Raw genomic sequence first — 21298 nt, 5'->3', positions numbered from 1 at the left:
AAACTATTTCTTAGTTTTGTGTTTTAATTGTAATTCTATTTTTTATGTATTTTTTTACAGTTGTTTGAGGGCAGGAGATCCGTGTTTAGGCCTGGTGAGGACATTCTTTGGAACAGTACTGCAACCAAAGAGCTCATGTCTGATGAGGAAGATGGCTTCGAAGATGGTTTGCCAGCATGGACCTCCACCAGGAAGAAGTTCAGCGCTTTCGAAGCTGTGCAAGAGCTCCAGGAAAGAAGACCCCAGGACCTCGTTCCAGACGCTTGTAGATCGGCTATTTTGAAATAGCCAATGTACTGTCACTTTTTTGGCCTTGTTTTCATAGAACTGGCTGCTTATTTCTCTCACAACATCTGTCAACATCAAACGTTGTGCCGTTTCCTCTGCTGTAACTGTTTACATGGAGACGGGACTTGTAGCGTTTTCAAACTTTTCCACCCTGGAAGGAGGTTTCACTTAGTAACGGATTCAAGCCCTGCAAACACTGTTCCCGTGTAAACGGACGGCACATTTTATACTTTATTTTGCCGTTTTCTGTAGAGACCGTTGTCGTGTAAACTGCATTAATCCGGCTGCTGTCAGGCTGCTGAATGAGGCATGAGCCTTGTTCAGCAGCCTGATGATAGGCGGTACTGTCTAGCTGGTATCGGACCTTTTGCACTTCCTTGGACCCAACTGTGGAGGCGTGCAATACGTTAGTCCGACAGCGCATTCCTCCGACAGCGCAGTGCTCCGACATTAAACAGTAAACCCGAACCAAACCCGCACCCTAACCCTAACCGCACGCGGATGCCACATAGTCGGAGAAAAGGTCTGTCGGATTAACGCATGCCTCCCCTGTGGAGTACACAAGTATAAGTGACTTTTTCCCCCCCTTTTTTCCCTCATGGCACTACTTGCTGACCAGTGTCAGTCTACCTTATGTGGATTATGCGGTCGACACACACTGACATTTTGCACCTTAATCCCATGTATAACACTGTTGACTTTTGTCTTTTATTGTGTTTTCCCCCCCCTAAGCACCTTAACTAACGTCCATAAGTATATCATGCACAGTATAAATTGCTGCTATCTTCACGCACACATCTTATCTCAGGTACTAGTGTAAATATGAATATGTAGACACAAATTTCACCCACTTCTTTTTTACTTAAACCAGTGATGTGACAATAAACCTGATTCTGATTCAGAATCTTTGAATATATATTTTTAGACTCAAATCTTTGCTTCTGGGGTCCCTGGAACAAAATCCAGGGATTATTTGAAACATTTGATTTTATCTGTGTGCTCCTGTTCCATTGTTTTGTATGAATATATATTTTTAATCAATAAACACAATTACATGAGTTCTGCCTATTTGTCTTTCTATATTGTGTGTGTGTGTGTGTGTGTGTGTGTGTGTGTGTGTGTGCGTGTGTGTGTGTGTGTGTGTGTGTGTGTGTGTGTGTGTGTGTGCGTTGGGGCGCGTTGTTGCAGAGTGCAGAGCTTGAATCTGAAGCGCTCCCCACCAATCCTGGAGAAGGAGTCGCTTCCCGAATCTGCATAGGATCAGACGAAGAACGAGGACGAGGACAAGACGGGCGCGCGCACACCTATAACATAAACACATAACACACAGATCCCTATACTCTACTCCTAGCACTCTTATCCGTAACACCCCCACCCTTAAGAAACAAACCACTCTGTTTGTTTTATACGTTACATCAAAACACAACAAAAAAATATATATATATTTACAATACTAACCTATTCCAACACTACCCACTTAACCGCCCCACACTCTGGATAGGGCATCAGCCAATACATTTTCTTTCCCCTTTTTGTGCTTAATCTCCAAATTGTACTCCTGAACTATCAAAGCCCATCTCATGAGTCTCTGGTTGTGATTGTACATGCGTGACAAGAAAACCAGAGGATTATGGTCTGTGAATACAGTCACGGGTAGAGAACTGCACCCCACATACACCTCAAAAAATTGGAGAGACCACAGCAACGCTAAAGCTTCCTTCTCAATAGTCGAATACCTAACCTGGTGCTTATTAAACTTGCGCGAAAAATAGCACACAGGATGGTCCACTCCGTCGAAATCCTCTTGGATAAGGACTGCTCCAGCCCCGACAGCACTCGCATCTACTTCTAGTTTAAAGGGCCGATCGAAATTTGGAGCAGCGAGCACCGGGGCATTGCACATGAGTGATTTAACACTCTCAAATGCATGCTGACAATTAAAATTCCACACAAAATCTGATTTGGGACTAAGCAAGGTAGTGAGAGAATACACGACTGTAGAAAAATTTCTACAAAAACCACGATAATACCCGGCGAGTCCTAGAAATCTACGGAGAGCGCGGCGCGTAAGAGGAACAGGATATTCCTTTATAGCAGCGACCTTGGCCTCTAGTGGGCGGACTTGGCCTTGCCCCACTTGTTTTCCGAGGTATGTGACCGTGGTTTTTCCAAACTCGCATTTGGCAAAATTCAAAGTTAAAGACGCCTGAGCTAAACGCTGAAACACTCGCTCTAACGTTTGCATGTGGTCTGCCCAAGTCGAAGAATACACAATGACATCATCTAGATAGGCATTACAGTTTGGTATGCCCGCCAATACAATGTTTATGAGCCGCTGGAACGTGGCTGGCGCATTGCGCATACCAAAAGCCATAACAGTGTATTGCAAGAAATAGTCAGGTGTTACAAATGCTGAGATCTCAGAAGCACGCTTCGATAATGGCACTTGCCAGTAACCTTTCAACATATCCAGCTTGCTCACGTAGGAAGCGCTACCCAGATTGTCAATGCAATCTTCCATACGTGGCAAGGGATACGAATCAGGCACAGTTACATTATTCACCTTCCTATAGTCAGTGATGAACCTAGGTGAACCATCCGATTTCAATTCGACCAGACAAGGGGAGCTCCAGGCACTTGTGCTGTGTTCCGCTAAACCATGCTTTACCAAATATTCAGCTTTACTTTTCATCATGGCCCGTTTAACCGGGTTGGCACGATATGCGTGCTGCTTAATGGGTTTGGTTTGGGTGACCTCTATGTCATGTTTTAACACCGTAGTTTGGGTGGGAATATCACCAAATAGCGCTGGAAAACCATTAACCAAATTAACCACATCATTACGCTGCGCGTCAGACAGATGAGTGAGGTGAGAAGGCAACGCTCTTACCATCTCAGAATTGGGCAGACGCGCACTCTGCTGCAGAGTAGGGCGTAATACCAGCCCATCATCAACGTCAGACCCAGTAGGTGTATCAGCCACAATCAATGCTGACACAACAGAGCAAACAGGTTTAGCAGGAACAGCACTGGAGTGACCCCTGGAATGATAACATTTTATCATGTTAACGTGACACACTCTAGATTTGCGCCTCCTCTCAGGAGTGCTTATGATATAATCCGTGTCACTGAGCTTCTCAAGGACCTCGTATGGCCCTTCAAAACGAGCCGAAAGTGCCGAACCGAGGATAGGCAACAATACCAAAACCTTATCCCCCGGTTGAAAAAGTCGCGAGACCGACGCTCGGTCATACCGACGCTTCATTCGAATTTGAGACTCAGAGAGCGCATCCTTTGCAAATGAGCAAGCCTGATGAAAACGCTCTCTGAACTGACTAACATAGTCCAGTACATTTTTCCCCGAATCTGGACTAGCAGACATGAATTGTTCTTTTAGAACTTTGAGAGGACCCCGAATAGTATGGCCAAAAACAAGCTCAGCTGGGCTGAAACCCAATGACTCCTGTACCGCATCGCGTGCCGCAAACAATACAAATGGTATCCCCTCATCCCAATTTCGCCCAGTTTCCAAACAGTATTTACGCAACATGGACTTCAGCGTTTGGTGCCACCGTTCCAGGGCCCCCTGGCTCTCTGGATGGTACGCGCTGGAGACCTTGTGCGTAATACTGAGGGATTTTAAAACCTGATTAAACAGCCTGGACTGAAAATTGGTTCCTTGATCCGTTTGCAAAAATTTCGGCAAGCCAAAGATGGCAAAAAACTTGTGCAACGCCTTGATAACGGCTTTAGCTGTGATGGTGCGCAACGGAATAGCCTCTGGAAACCGGGTAGCTGCACACATGATAGTGAGTAAATATTGGTTACCAGAGGATGTTCTAGGCAGCGGGCCAACACAGTTCACAATCACCCTCTCAAATGGTTCACCTATCACATGTACTGGATAAAGGGGGGCAGGAGGGATAACCTGATTAGGCTTCCCTACCAGTTGACACGTGTGGCAACTTTGGCAAAACTTTGCAACATCAGATTTCATTCCGGGCCAAAAGAAATGTTTCAGGAGGAGGTTGTACGTTTTGGTGACACCTAAATGACCAGCCCACTTACTCTCATGGGCGACGGATAACACCTGCTGACGGAAGGCTGTAGGTATAACAATTTGGAATACAGCGCTCCATTCTAACCCTACAGTAGCAAGTGATGTCCATTTACGCATCAAAATATCCTGATCAAGGAAATAGCCTACCTGTTCATTCTTAACGGCGTCAGACGTCATCACCTCACTGAAACACTTCCTTAGGCTCGGATCCCCCTTTTGAGCGGCTGAAAGAGACTTTCGGGTAATCGGCAACTTGGGAACATCACCAGTTTCGGGAACCGGTGTGCACGGTACTTTGTCCTCTTTTTTCACAGTGCTACTTTTAGCAACATCAGATTTATTCCCCACATTTTCCTCTCTGAAAATTGGTCCAAGAACAGAATCTGACAAATCAACAACCTACTTTTCATGCTTGTGCACGCGTAATTACGCACGCTGGGAACACAGTGGGGCGAGATTCAATCAAGCCATCAGGCACATAGTTAGGAGAATCCATTACCTCAAGTGGTGGAACCACCTTCCCACCCGCAATATCATTGCCCATTAAGAATGAAATCCCTTGTATGGGCAACTCAGGGCAGACGGCAACAGGAAAAAACCCAGTGATCAATTTAGAATTCACATGTACCTGGTGTAATGCCCTTGGAACATAGCCCATTTCTATGCCACGTAGCACAGTGCTGTAGCCACATGAGGTTTGATCAGTAAGTGGCAACAAACCCGCCAGAATGATAGATTGTGAACCCCCAGTGTCGCGTAAAATGCGTACTGGCTGCTAATCATTAGCTTCCCCTGTCAGCGACACAAACCCATCAAAGGTGAACGGTGCAAAACATGCATCAGGATTCTCACACATCTTCATGGAACCAGGCTCTGTTTTAATCAACCCCATGCCTTGTGGCTGACCTGCACCTTGAGAAGACTGCTGCTGCTGTCCCCTACGTTTTAACTGCAAACAATTTGCAATGACATGTCCAGATTTGTGGCAATAATAACACTCCCGGTCATCCTTACGCGGAGGTGGTGACTTGGAAGTATTATTATTAGCCGTAGAACTGAATCGAGGAGTATAAGTTTTCTCACTCTGAGATGACGAGAACACAGTCTTGTGCGTGAGAACAAACTCATCTGCTAGAGTTGACGCTTTAGAAAGTGACTCCACCTTCTGTTCATTAAGGTACACCACAATGCGCTCGGGCAAACATTTCTTGAACTCTTCAAGTAAAATTAACTCCCGCAGAGCATCAAAATCACTAACCTTACAGGAGGGGCACCATTTATCAAAGAGAAGGCCTTTCTCTCGGCCAAACTCAACAAATGTTTGGTTAGATTTCTTGTGGTTCCTAAACTTCTGCCTATAGGCCTCAGGCACCAACTCGTAAGCTTTCAGAATAGCTGCCTTAACAGAGTCATAATTCAGACTATCATCTAGAGGGAGAGCTGACACCACATCTCGAGCTTTACCTTGAATTTTGCATTGAAGTAACAATGCCCAAACCTCTTTGGGCCATTTAAGTGCAGAGGCAATGCGCTCAAATGCACTAAAATAGCAATCCACCTCAGTCTCACGGAAAGCAGGCACCAACGCAACATGCTTAGACACATCCAGGGTAGATGGAAAAGCGGAAGGAATACTCATAGAAGATGTACCTGACTTAGGTTGGGACCCTCTCAGAGAACCCACCTCAAGCTCCTTTATGCGCAAGGCAGTGTCTGCCTCTATTTCCAGCTTTCTTATTTTTAGCTGGTGCTCAATCTGTGCTTGCCGCATTTGCACTTTTTCATAAGAATCCACTTTGATCTGTGCAATACGGACGTTCACGTCATCTTTAGACCCATCTGGATCGGGCAGGGAGGGAGGATCACCACCCCCACCTGCTTGTGGCTGTGCCTCAGCTTTGTCCGCTGGGGCACCTATGCCACCATGCACATTGAGCTCTTTTACCGCATTGGCTTCGTCAGGCACCACAGGCAACACAACCAGAATATCCTTCTCCACCAACCCAGCCACCACTAGAGTTTTAAGCTCATCTTTACATGCCGACTTGGACACCGTGAATTTGAAGTGAAAAGCTATATTATGCAAATCCTCTTTGCGACAATTATCAATTGCATCCAATGATGGATTTTCAATACATTTCTCAAGATTAAATGGAGCCATCCCTCTAATGCTAGTCAACCAATTTACACAACCGTATGCCACTTGATTACTTACTTTGAGGAGAAAAAAACTTAAATTAACAGCTCAGGTTCAATAAAGCTGACGAGCCCCCATTATGTTACGAACCACCGGGTCTAGGGCAGTAGGAACGCAACAAAGGCAAGATGGTTCAAACCAAACTTAAGCTTTTATTCACAGCAATCAAAGGATGGCATACAATCAAGTGTAAATGTAAGGAAATAACAGTGCTACCAGTGCTGTTGAGTGATCAGGGCGTGGACAGGAACCAAAGCAAAGAAACAAACAAGAAACAAAAGATTGCTTTCCTAAATACTGCAATAACCCCCAACTCTGACTTCCTAGCTTAGTAATAACCAGTAATAAAGAAAACCTAACTATCTGACTACCCTATTCTTACCTAACAAACATAAATACAAAGTGAATGGATCCTGCCCTCTACCTGGTGCTAAACAGTGGAATACTAGAAATAAATACCTACAATACTACCTGCCCTGTATCATCTCTCACATGAAGCACTTACGTATAAGTAGCAACGGTTACAATGAGGTTTAGACTGGACACAATGCTCTGTATGTTAAGACATAGCTAGACTACTCCGTTGGGCACGCTGTCACTAGACTGTCGTACATGGAGTGTTTCTCTGGACTGACAGCGGCCCAGAATGGAGACATTGAATGGCTTTTGAAGAGTGGAGGGTTGATGACGCGGAGCCGTGGAGTGGTATGCGCCAATAGGGGCGCGTTGTTGCAGAGTGCAGAGCTTGAGCCTGAAGCGCTCCCCACCAATCCTGGAGAAGGAGTCGCTTCCCGAATCTGCATAGGATCAGACGAAGAACGAGGACGAGGACAAGACGGGCGCGCGCACACCTATAACGTAAACACATAACACACAGATCCCTATACTCTACTCCTAGCACTCTTATCCCTAACACGTGGGAAGAGCAGTAGTATTGTTATGTGTTGTTGCCAACAGAAGCCTTATCAATAAAACTCATGAAAGAAACCAAAGACTCTTATTGATCACAATAACACAATAAAACAATAACAACCCTGCAATGTTAGTGCTTAACACGTTTACAAGATACATTAAGATCATGTGATGTACAATCACACATAAACAGAGCATAACGAACACTTGTTTCTTCACCAAAGCTGCTTCTATCTGGTTCTGTTGTTCTGAAGGAATTTTGAGCAATCATTTGCAAAAGAGGTTTCCATAGAGAAATGAATAACAAGAGGACGTAGAAAGAGACTCTCACACATGAGGACATGGATAGAGTTGTTCATTGTACATGTAAATGGCAGCAGGGCATGTAGAATGGATAGCAGTGTCCTTTACAGAAACATACATGTATAGTTAGTTGGTTGGTTTACTTGTGTGGTAAATTGAGGCATGGCTATAGCCATATAAATGTAGAAGTTACCTGTCCTCTGGGTTGAGAGATTAAAGTAGAAACCGGATGAAAAAGTGGGTGTTCAAAGAATGCATTTTATTCAATGAACATGACATCTGTGTGTAGCCGAATCCACAGAGTGTACTTGTATCACCAAAACACTGCACTTTATACAGACATACATTTGAATTAGGACCTCCTCCCGGTCCTCCCTCTTGACCACTCAAAAACAGGTTTTCAGAAACAAAAGGTTTCTTGGCCAGCCTCTCTCAGTCATCACAAGAAATCAGCATCCGCCCAGATTTAATCATGTGACAATTCACTTCAACCCTCATCTATAAAACTATACTTTTACACAAGCTCATATTATGAGATCTTTGTTTAACATCTTTTTAGCTTCAAATTAAGTCCACACACATTATACATTCACAATTGCAAACAGCAGTTAGAAATATAATGAATTAACAAAGACAACAGTTACCTCAAGACAGAATACTTTCCTTAAATGACATTTCTCTTTGTTAACAACACAAGTAATAGTTATCAAGCCTTTAATCATTTTAACTACACACTGCAGACCTAAGACTGAAGAATAATAAAAGTGTATATAGTTTACTGTTTACCCAGTCATCTTGACCTGGCTCCCATCACTACACATTTGCTGTGTCTGTGACCTATGCCCAGGAATGATTACTCTGATTAGTTTACATGAATACAAAAGAGACCAACCTCGATAGGGTGTCGACCCTTGGACCCCAACAATTTACATCTCTGCCCTGTGGGAGGACAAGCTTCAAGGTCTGAACACAATAGAACAAAAGCCCACCTTCTGTCAGTAAATACAAGCTTCTTTTGTCAATCAAATCAAGGGATGTTGTCTCTGTACTTTCCATTTGTCACCTCACCTGGGCTGCTAACTTCAGAATTTAGAATCACCTAGCACAATATTAGACCTTCCAGTGTTTACCAATTTAGATGGAATATTGTGGTTATATCATGTTGCCATGTTTGAAACGATACCACATTCCCCTCTTGGTAGACTTGATAACGTCTACCACAAAGGAACTTTCAAACATGGGAAATAACAAAATAATGATCGATAAAAAGGCTTCTTCCAATCACCCACCCCCTGATGGGTCTACAGAACCTGAAAGGAATCAACACTTAGTACTTATGTAGACAACTGAAGCTGAAAAGGCAATCATCATAGGGTTACTGGTCAAAACACCTCATATCACAGATTTTAACAATAAGTGTTCATGTCCACGCGTACAGAAATGATATTCTGTTTTTCTTTTTTCGCCTAAGCTAACAAAGCGCAGTTGCTGGATTCTTCTTCTTTGAATGTCCATGTTTGCACCTGGAGAATAATCAGTCCTTAAAACAAAAACTGTTCCTCATTGTCCAAAAAACTGAAGCCACGAAAAAGACTTTCACCAGGCCACCTCCTGTAACCTTGAAATCACTGCCTTTCGGTATGCGCCCACAGCTACTTTTCAGCGCTGGACGCAGACAAAGAACAAATGGGAGTATCCACCCATATGTAGTAACCTCCAATCTGCAGATGACATTTTGTTGAATCTCAAAGGCCTGTAGATCTGGATTCTGGAATATCTAGCCGTCCGCTTGATGTCTGTGGCTCTATACTTCTGCCGTCCTGTAGTGTTGTAGTTCGATGAGTAGACAGATGAGAAGTTGACATCAGGTTGGAGGTTCACACCGCCCCTGGTTTGCTGAACTGTACCGCCCGGTTTCCTGCCGTGGACGATTTGTAGAGCTGAGTTGACGAGTTGACCTCCATGGCACCCCTCTCCCTGCTGATACGATGACGCAGAGCTGTGTCGATGGTGTCGGATGGAAACGGCAGATCTCAGTAGAAGCAGTGGAGTGTCCATGGGCCCCGTCCGTGAACCATTTTGGTAGAGCAGCTGTATCTTTGGCATGCTCCATCTGGTCCCAGGCTCCCCCGACAGGCTCATCAACCACTCAGATATGATTGTCCCCTCTGGTAGCCTACAGCATCGATCAGTGTCTCCAACTTTCTCCAGCTTTCTCCAACTCAATTCCTGGCATGAAAATACTTGGCAAAAACTTTCCTACAGAATCTAAACATATGACGGCGTAAAACTCTTGCCTACAAAGGTGTTATCAAATAGTATATTGTAGCTATGATTTAGTCATTTCATTCCTACATAACATTGACTCAATCTCACATTATAAGATAATTTATTGCTTTATTCTAATCCTTTCCTCCTTGTTATATTTTACAAAACAATGATTCCCATTTTGTTACTCATTTACCACAACTTTTAACATTTTCTTAATAGTTAATACCATTTTTACTGTGTTAGCAGCTATTTAACTCTATTTTCATAACAATAGTTCAAAATGTGTACTATAGTTATCTCTGTATAAGCGTTCCCCTCTTAATCCTAAATTTAGTAATAACAGAACTTTTACTCTCAATACTTTCAAAATGTGTACACTCCTTAAAGCATACCAAATCTAATTTTACTTAAGTACAGATTACAAAACGTCAGTGCTGGTGATGTCTCGTCGCAAGGGCGTAGAGCAGTTTTAAGCAAATATGGAGCAGACCCCCTTTCTGTCTGTCAATTTTTAACTAATCTGTCTACCTTAATCCTACGGTTGGCTTCTTGAGCACGAGGATACATCCCCCCCAGACACAGATTGTGGCCCTCAAGGTCTGCCACTATTGAAAACTATACTAATTACTTAGGTCTGCACCAGAAAACTTCTCTTTCCACCCCTGTAATCAACATCAACCAACACTCACCTTTCAGTTCTGCGATTTGGGCTGAATATTCTATCTCTCTCAGCTCTTGACTCCTAGCAGAGATAAGAAAACAAAGGGTATGGTAATTTTCAAGAAAGACACAGAGCATCTCATACTGTATGACTAGATAATAAAATGCAATCTGTCCTTTTAGCCAAATGAGAGGTCCAGCCCATTTTAGCCCCAGTGGTGAACCACTGAATTAAGTATTTAGTTCACTTATCGAAACTCTGAATATTATACTCGATCCGTGAGATTAAAAAGGATAGTGATCCAGACCGGGAACTGTTTAAAGGCTGTCACTCAATTAAGGCAAAATTTACAGTTACTTTTTCAGCACAAAGGAGAAAAGTTTGTGTTTTTTCAAGAAAACCTGCAAAGAAAAAAGTGTAATACCTTCTCCTAGCCATCAGAAGGCCAACAATGGACCTGCCCTTATATTCTCCTACAAAGTAAACACAATTCCAAATCCTTGTAGCAGAAATAAGGATCACTAAATCTCTCGTCTAACGCACATGGCTTTATTCTCCATTTTAACCTCCAATTATATACAAAATCTTAGTTTCAAAATCAGCTCCATTTGTGCATCATTCATGGCTCAGTTCAACTAAATAATGTATCTATCAATCAAAGCACGCATGGGTAGCTAATACATCCGTTCTTTAATATCTAGGCACCTTTTAACCGATCCAAACATGTCCATAGCATGCTATTCCAGCCGCGCTCAACCTTAGCCCCTTCCAAAAAGAACACAACATCCTGTTTCTGGCCAGATAACAGGAATTTCCAGGCGTGCACTCCCAGATTTGTAATCTCTCCGAAAAAGGCCTCGATTTTACACAACAAGGACAACATGTCACAATCATACATTAGAGATCAGCCAAATAATTAAACCGCCATGAATAAAGCACAAATCAAATTTAACCTTTGCTCATAACATTCCAATTACATCTCAATTCTTTCTCCCAAATTCACTCTTTACTGTAACATTCCAATTTTCCTTTTTTCTAAATTCACTTTTTACTGTCCTCTTGTAGATTACTTTAGCAGTTCAAAAAGATTACTTTCACTATTATTTAGACTATTATTTTGAATAGTTGTGTTTCTGTTCAACAATTAAATATCTAAGCAATCTTCACATCTCTCCCCCCTACAATACATTTTGCAAAAAAATGTGTTGTACAAAAATGAATGTCTTATCATCCTGATCACACCTTGAGCAGGATATAGGAAGCAGATAGAGAGACAGTAGGCTACCATTTGCAAAGGATCAAAGAACTCCTTGAACAGGTGGGGCTCTCATTGACCCCCACCCAACATGAACTATTTGCATTCTAATGTGAAGCTATTTGTGTTATAAAAGCTGAACTAAAATGTAGCTCAGAACGAGTACAGTCCTGACGCCGTTAGGCTGTGTGACACAGGGGCTCTGCCCCTGGGTCTCTCTGGCTTCTGCTTCTGCTATGCTGTTGTACTTGATGCTGAATAAACCGATTCATGAGTGAACCTGGGGACGTGACGTCTCTTCTCCTCCATCTTATTACAACTAACCAGCCGGGTAACCGCATTTTGGGCCTCTTCTGACACGTCACTTGGTTTACTCACAACCAACAGACACAAACACACTGTTGTTGAGGTTAAGTTCAGAACATGTATTTGACAGAAACACAAACACTAATCATAATGCAGAAGTAGTTTGTGGGTGTCTATGGGCCTGTTCACCAGTTCAACACATAGGCCATTAAAGTTCCTGTAGAGTCCTCAATTGTACATGTTATTGTTCAGAATTATTTGCTTGTTATATTGTGTTCATAGTGTGTCATTGTACATAACAGCATCTGATTTATTTGGCAAAACATATTATGTTCTATATAAGTACAAGGTATGTTATTGCTTCCCTAACACCAAGTGTCCATGTGATTACATTAAATTGCCAGAAACATGGTAAAGAAACACTTTGCAAGCTGCATCTTGACTTTAAATGTTTATTACAAACAAGATAAAAACAATACGCAGCCTACACAAATAGTCCATTGTGAGTGTATATAAGGTCCACTGGTATAGTTTAGAAGTAATCACAGTATAGTAATAGTAGTAATCATTCAAGTGTTCAATTGTTCAATCATTTTACTACCGTGTGTATGTTAACTACATTATTATTCTGTAGAGGAAACAGTTCATGGCCAGGTTCTTAGCCACAGCAATTAAGGCACACTGTGTATTTGACACATCATCCAGAATGTATTGGACTACATAATCAACATCAGTTTGTGGACTTGGGACTCTTTAGGAACCACTGTATTTATTGTAAATCACAGCCTCTTCATTTATTTGGCAAACATCTTGTGTTCTCTAGAATTACAAGGTCTTTAGAAATATCTCCCTCACCCACTTCACACCTGCATTGCAACATTCCTTTTGTCTTGTGAACGATGCTTAGCTGTCTTTAGAAAATGACTTATATCCATGCAAATGTGGTCAATGATTACATCAAATCAAATCATGGGAAATCAAGGAAGGGGAGCCATCGAAGAGCTTCATGTTCAAAGTTAAATTAGTTCTGTAAAAAAATTGAACATTTTGACCTTACATTTTTTCACCCGAGTAGCTACCTTCTCTATTAGTCTCTAGTCTGGTCTGATTCTCTACAGAACTGTTGTTATTTTTTGTATAGTCTTACATATGTGTAAGTATTTACAACACTTTCGTGACTGTTGGCTGTTCTAAACAAAGGGGGAGAGAGAGAACATGTTGAAACTGCTACTGTGAAAAAAAGATAATAATAATAATTTGATGCTTAAACATATTCCACTAGATATTGTATTTAATGTTACTCATTCCGTTACACTAACCTTTTGTATTTAATTATTTCAGTTTGTCTATGGTAGAACTATATGCATTGTTTACATTATACACATTATGTTACCTTCCAGACATTGTACGAGGAACAAAACTGAAAAACAAAACACTAACTACAACAGGAAAAAACTAATATAAGAAAACACAACAGGGAGACAGAGCATATTTTTTTATTTTTGGCAAGCACTGCATGCAATTATTGTTTTATTTCATTGGCTGAATGAGTTAACTGAGTAAAATGTATTCCACATTGACCAAATTAGAATTTATCTCCAGTGTGAATTCTCTGGTGTGTTTTAAGGTTGGACATTTGAGAGAAGTGTTGTCCACACTGATCACATCCATAGGGTTTTTCTCCAGAGTGAATTCTCTGGTGTGTTTTACGGCGGGACATTTGAGAGAAGTGTTGTCGACTATGATCACATCCATAGGGTTTTTCTCCAGTGTGAATTCTCTGGTGTTTTTAAGGGTGGACATTTCAGAAAAGTGTTTTCCACACCGATCACAACCAAAGGGTTTCTCTCCGGTGTGAATTATCTGGTGTTTTTTAAGATGGACATTCGAGAGAAGTGTTGTCCGCATTGATCACATCCATAGGGTTTTTCTCCAGTGTGAATTCTCTGGTGTGTTTTAAGGTGGGACATTTGAGAGAAGTGTTGTCCGCACTGATCACACCCATAGGGTTTTTCTCCAGTGTGAATTCTCTGGTGTTTTTTAAGGTTGGACATTTGAGAGAAGTGTTGTCCACACTGATCACATCCATAGGGTTTCTCTCCAGTGTGAATTATCTGGTGTTTTTTAAGGTTGGACATAAGTGTTTTCCACACTGATCACATCCATAGGGTTTCTCTCCAGTGTGAATTCTCTGATGTATTTAAGTTTGGACATGCAACTGAAGCATTGTCCACACTGATCACAGCAGTGTCCTTTTGGTTTAGCCAAGCTTCTTTGTTCATTCACTGCTGGTAGCACAGGGAAGCCAGTTTGATGATTCAACCCTGGATTGCAGAAAAACAAAGGAAATATGGTTGAGAGGTGGGAAAAGAGTACAAATGTTAACTTAATTAAATAAAGCTCCCATAGACAATTGGAAGTTAACCACCAGCCGACCGTGGTTATAAACATATACATATACATATACATATACATATACATATACATATACATATACATATACATATACATATATGTATAAATGTATATATATATATTGTTGTCCCCAAGGAGATAAAGCAATAGAGAAGCATATACAGTACATAATCAACAGCTAAGCGCAACATATAAGAGTCAAGTTTTAAGTTGAAAAGTAAAGTAATAAAACATTAGTACGACAGAGCAGGGACATTAAAAGTAGAAAGGAGGGAGAGAAAATAACATACCATTCTCTTTGGGTCCCTCCTGTTCAGCAGAACTGTCCCTGGTTGGGTTGAGAGAGTTCATCTTCCACTAAATTCTGGAGTCCACAGTCAGATCTGATCAGAAATGATTGATATCCTGGAGGAGTTGTGGATAAATTACAACTTCACACTCTTCTTATACTAGAGAGCCTGGGGTGGAGCCGGTAACTGCTTTGAATGATTGGACAAAGAGAACAATACAACCATCTCTCCACCAATCACAACCTAACATACTTCTATATGCTCCTCCCCCAGACATGCTCCACCCATGCAACCTTGTAGAAACTGTTGACTTTCTGTTACAAGAGAACCAAGAGCATCCATGTGTGTATGAATTCATTTTTAATCTTCATGCAATTCCAATATGTCTTAATTCCTATAAGATTAATATAAAATATATGAATATGACACCCTGTATTTATAAATGTGTATATTATTAAATGCATGCACAGTAAACAGACAATCAGTATATTCAGACTTCAACAATGTTGTATTCACTCATTAATGAATATATGAGTGAATATGAAATAATTCTCTCATCAGAGTCAGGTCTTAAGATGGGATGTACAATGTTCTTCTTATTAACCCTTGTGTCATAGTGAGATGTCAAGGTGCAACAACTGACCAAATTAGAAGTTTTATTGTCAAGGTTCACATATGTATTTTTCTGTCAAAGTTATTTTCATTGAAGTATATTTAAGTTTGTTCTATGTTCTAAACCCTGGTGGTGGTGGTGGTGGTGGACGACTGCTTTGTGAATGTAATTTGATGAATTAAGGTAACATCAACACATTACATAAATAGTTCACCTCAAACTAACTCTGATATGAAAAGTTAAATGTACCCATAATTCCACCTTTTTCTGTATCACTGCTAACCATTTCCCATGTCCTGCCTTCATTTACATTTACAATAAACAACTCTTGTCAAGTCCTTGTGTGGATGAGTCTCTCTCATCTCAATCTTGCTATTCAAGCAGAGCCATTAAGATAGAAAGGCCATTCAAGTTCCTATTTTACACGATTGCTCCAAATTCCTTCAGAACAATACAACCTGGTGTGGTCAAGGAATAACTGCTTGCTATATTCTGTTCAAAGTCTTCATTGTACAGCATCTTTATTCATTTGGCAAACATCTTGTGTTCTCTAGAATTACAAGGTCTTAAGAAATATGTCCCTCACACACTTCACACCTGCACTGCAACATTCCTATGGTCTTGTGAATGATGCTTAGCTCTCTTTAGAAAATGACCTATATCCATGCAAATATGGTCATTGATTACATTATGTGTCACTGTCTCACCAGGTGGCCTTGGTGTGTGAACAACTGACAGGAGTAATTTGACCCCAAATAACAGGCTTTTGTGGATTAACATGGTCATATTTTGTTTCCAGAAGAACATTTTGGATGTTAAAGTTACTCATGTGTATACTATTTAGGGGAAATCCAGAAAGGGCAGCCATCTGAGAGCTTCATGCTCAAAGTTAAATGAGTTTTGTCAGTTCTGTCAAAAATATGTCATTTTTACCATAATTTATTTTGCTTGAGTAGCTACCTTCTCTTTTAGTATTTAGTCTGGTCTGATTCTCTACATAACTGTTGTTATTGTTGTACAGTCTTACATTATGTGTAAAACTGTACAACTGTGTCTCTCACATAACAGACATTGCAGGTCTAAACCTAGTGGTGGTGGGCTACTAGAGAATGACACATGATTGCTGAAGTTACCATACATAGTTCACCTCAAACTATCTTGGATTAGAAAAGTAAAAATGTAAACCACATTTAGAACCATTGAAATATATAGGCCATTAAAGTTCCTATAGAAACCTCAATTGTACATAACTATAAGTACAAGGTATGTTATTGCTTCCCTAACACCAAGTGTCTTCCATGTGATTACATTAAATTGCCAGAAACACGGTAAAGCAACACTTTGCAAGCTGCATCTACATTTAAATGTTTATTACAAACAAGATAAAAAAGACACAGCCTACACAAATAGTCCATTGTGAGTGTATATAGGGTCCGCTGGTATAGTTTAGAAATAGTCACAGTATAGTAATAGTAGTAATCATTCAAGTGTTCAATCATTTTAATACCGTGTGTATGTTAACTACAGTATTACTCTGTAGAGGAAACAGTTCATGGCCAGGTTCTTAGCCACAGCAATTAAGGCACACTGTGTATTTGACACATTATCCAGAATGTATTATTTAAAGTAATGAACTTGACTAACTTTACTTCTAAAATGTTTGGACTACAGAATCAACATCAGTTTGTAGACTTGGGACTCTTTAGGAACCACTGTATTCATTGTACATCACAGCCTCTTCATTTATTTGGCAAACATCTTGTGTTCTCTAGAATTACAAGGTCTTTATAAATTATATTTAAATTATAAAAAATAAAAAAATTAAATGATATTATTTATAAACAAAGGGGGAGAGAGAGAACACACATGTTGAAACTGCTACTGTGATAAAAAAATGCTTAAACATATTCCACTAGATATTTTATTTAATGTTTACTCATTCTGTTACACTAACCTTTTGTATTTAATTATTTCAGTTTTTCTATGGGCATAGAAACTAAACAGGAAGGATGTAGAACTATATGCATTGTTTATACACATTATGTTACCTTCCAGACATACGAGGTCCAGAGTCAGTATGTGCTCATGCGTGGGAAGAGCAGTAGTATTGTTATGTGTTGTTGCCAACAGAAGCCTTATCAAATGAAGCCTTATCAAATGAATGAACCCTGTGTTCTAGAGTATCAATACAACTCATGAAATAAACCTCTTATAAGACTCTTATTGGTCACAACATAAAACAATAACAACCCTGCAATGTTAGTGCTTAACACTTTTACAAGATACATTAAGATCGTGTGATGTACAATCACACATAAACAGAGCATAACAAACACTTGTTTCTTCACCAAAGCTGCTTCTATCTGGTTCTGTTGTTCTGAAGGAATTTTGAGCAATCATGTGCAACAAAAAGTTTCCATAGAGAAATGAATAACAAGAGGACGTAGAGAGAGACTCTCACACATGAGGACATGGATAAAGTTGTTCATTGTACATGTAAATGGCAGCAGGACATTTAGAATGAATAGCAGTGTCCTTAGCAGTGACCCAGGATATCATCATGTGGAGATGTGCTGCTCCATTCACTTATTACTGAAAAAGGCTGTATCTCAGCTCCTGAGCTCTTTTTTTACTATGTATTTTTGGCTGGCACAGTATGCAATTATTGTTTTTATTTAACCTAAATGAGTAAAATGTATTCCACATTGACCAAATTAGAATGTATCTCCAGTGTGAATTCTCTGGTGTGTTTTAAGGTTGGATATATCAGAGAAGTGTTTTCCACACTGATCACATCCATAGGGTTTTTCTCCAGTGTGAATTTTCTGGTGTGTTTTAAGGTTGATCATTTGAGAGAAGTGTTGTCCACACTGATCACATCCATAGGGGTTTTCTCCAGTGTGAATTCTCTGGTGTGTTTTAAGGCTGGACATTTGAGAGAAGTATTGTCCACACTGATCACATCCATAAGGTTTCTCTCCAGTGTGAATTCTCTGGTGTGTTTTAAGGCTGGCCATTTGAGAGAAGTGTTGTCCACACTGATCACATCCATAAGGTTTCTCTCCAGTGTGAATTCTGTGGTGTGTTTTAAGGCTGGACATTTGAGAGAAGTGTTGTCCACACTGATCACATCCATAGGGTGAATTCTGTGGTGTTTTTTAAGGGTGGACATATGAGAGAAGTGTTGTCCACACTGATCACATCCATAGGGGTTCTCTCCAGTGTGGATTCTCTGGTGTCTTTTAAGGTTGAACATTTGAGAGAAGTGTTGGCCACACTGATCACATCCATAGAGTTTTTCTCCAGTGTGAATTCTCGGGTGTTTTTTAAGGGTGGATATCTCAGAGAAGTGTTTTCCACACTGATCACATCCATAGGGTTTCTCTCCAGTGTGAATTATCTGGTGTTTTTTAAGGTTGGATATCACAGAGAAGTGCTGTCCACAGTGATCACATCCATAGGGTTTCTCTCCAGTGTGAATTCTCTGATGTATTTTAAGTTTGGATATGTAACTGAAGCGTTGTCCACACTGATCACAGCAGTGTCCCTTTGGTTTAGCCAAGATTCTTTGTTCATTCACTGCTGGTAGCACAGGGAAGCCAGGCTGATGATTCAACCCTGGATTGCAGAAAAACAAAGGAAATATGGTTGAGAGGTGGGAATGGAGTACAAATGTACAACTTAATTAAATAAAGCTACCATAGACAATTGTTTACCACCAGACGACCATGGTATATATATATATATATATATATATATATATATATATATATATATATATATATATATATATATATATATATATATATATATATATATATATACATATTGTTGTCCCCAAGGAGATAAAGCAATAGAGAAGCATATACAGATACATAATCAACAGCTACGTGCAACATATAAGAGACAAGTATTGAGACTGCTTAATTTAAAAGTTGAAAAGTAAAGTAATAAAACATCTGTACGACAGAGCAGGGACATTAAAAGTAGAAAGGAGGTAGAGAAAGTAACATACCATTTTCTTTGTGTCCCTCCTGTTCAGCAGAACTGTCCCTGGTTGGGTTGAGAGAGTTCATCTTCCACTAAATTCTGGAGTCCACAGTCAGATCTGATCAGAAATGACTGATATCCTGGAGGAGTTGTGGATAAATTACAACTACACACTCTTCTTATACTAGAGAGCCTAGGGTGGAGCCGGTAACTGCTTTGAATGATTGGACAAAGAGAACAATACAATCATGTCTCCACCAATCACAACCTAACTTACTTATATATATATATGCTCCTCCCCTAGACATGCTCCACCCATGCAACCTTCTAGAAACTGTTGACTTTCTGTTACAAGAGAACAAAGAGCATCCATTTGTGGATGAATTCATTTGTAATCTTCATGTAATTCCAATACGTCTTAATTCCTATAAGATTAATGTACAATATATGAATATGACACCCTGTATTTATAAATGCGTATATTATTAAATGCATGCACAGTAAACAGACAATCAATATCTTCAGACTTCAACAATGTTGTATTCACTCATTATGAAATAATACTCTCATCAGAGTCAGGTCTTAAGATGGGATGTACAATGTTCTTCTTATTAACCCTTGTGTCATGGTGAGAGGTCAAGGTGCAACAACTGACCAAATTAGATGTCTTATTGTCAAGGTTCACATTTGCATTTTTCTGTCAAAGTTATTTTCATTGAAGTATATTTAAGTTTGTTCTATGTTCTAAACCCTGGTGGTGGTGGACTGCTTTGTGAATGTAATTTGATGAATTAAGGTAACATAAACACATTACATAAATAGTTCACCTCAAACTATCTCTGATGTTTGATCGGTCATGTTCCAAAGATCGCAACTTCATCAGCAGTGCAAACCTGACTCAACTTATAAGTGAGCCAACCAGAGTGGATCCGTTTCACATGACTAAGTCCCTATTAGATTGGATCCTCGTTACCCATCCTGACAGGATTATAGTATCTGGGGTGTTGTCTGACTGCTTCAGCGACCATTCTATCATTTTTTGTGTCTGGAAGATCAAAATACCTAGCCTGCCACCAAGGTATATCCAAGTAAGACAGCTTAAAAACTTGAACACCGAACTCTTTACTCGCGATTTGATTGACATAAACTGGAACAGGTTCCAACTAATACCATCTGTTGAAGATGCCTGGAACTTCTTTTACACTGAATTGATCAATGTTATTGACAGGCATGCCCCTTGGATCACAATTAAGGTGAAAGGCAGACATCTGCCCTGGATCAGTGGTGAGCTCATACGTCGCTTCAAACAGAGAGATAAGGCCAGGCTAAAATATCGCTCGACAAACGACCCTGTTGATTGGAATATTTACAAAGATTTAAGGAACATATGTACAACCCAAACAAGGAATGCCAAGTCAAACTACTTTAAAGATTGATTAGCTGACGATTTTAATAATCCCAAACAATTCTGGAACAAAATTAATAGCATCCTAAATAAAGGCAACAAAAACCCTAATCGCATTAGAGTTAATAATGATCTAACTTATGATCCTTCTATAATTTGCAATGCATTTAGCCATCACTTCTCCTCTGTTTGCAGCTCACGACTGTCAGACCCACCTTACTCTCACGCTCCTCCAAATATCCCAAGAGGTGGCAACTCCTTCTCCTTTAAAAAAAATCACTCCATCTGATGTTGAACGGGCCATCTGTGATCTGAAGTCAGGAAGTGGTGTT

General features: G+C 40.3%; 1 long non-coding RNA gene across 1 annotated transcript in view; it reads left to right on the top strand.

The window, feature by feature from the left end:
• Positions 1-246: 246 nt before the first annotated feature.
• LOC311059739 overlaps positions 247-21298 on the top strand; it is a 206124-nt gene continuing 185072 nt past the window's right edge. The window contains exons 1-2 of the long non-coding RNA XR_014602197.1: positions 247-683; positions 846-1118. This is a non-coding gene — a long non-coding RNA (uncharacterized lncRNA). The remainder of the gene's footprint in view (positions 684-845; positions 1119-21298) is intronic.

The sequence above is a fragment of the Gymnoscopelus microlampas genome (assembly GCF_963454915.1).
Source record: "Gymnoscopelus microlampas genome assembly, chromosome: 14".
Lineage (NCBI taxonomy): Eukaryota > Metazoa > Chordata > Actinopteri > Myctophiformes > Myctophidae > Gymnoscopelus > Gymnoscopelus microlampas.
The sequence above is the reverse complement of the archived record's forward strand: the minus strand, read 5'-3'. Positions and strand labels throughout refer to the sequence as shown.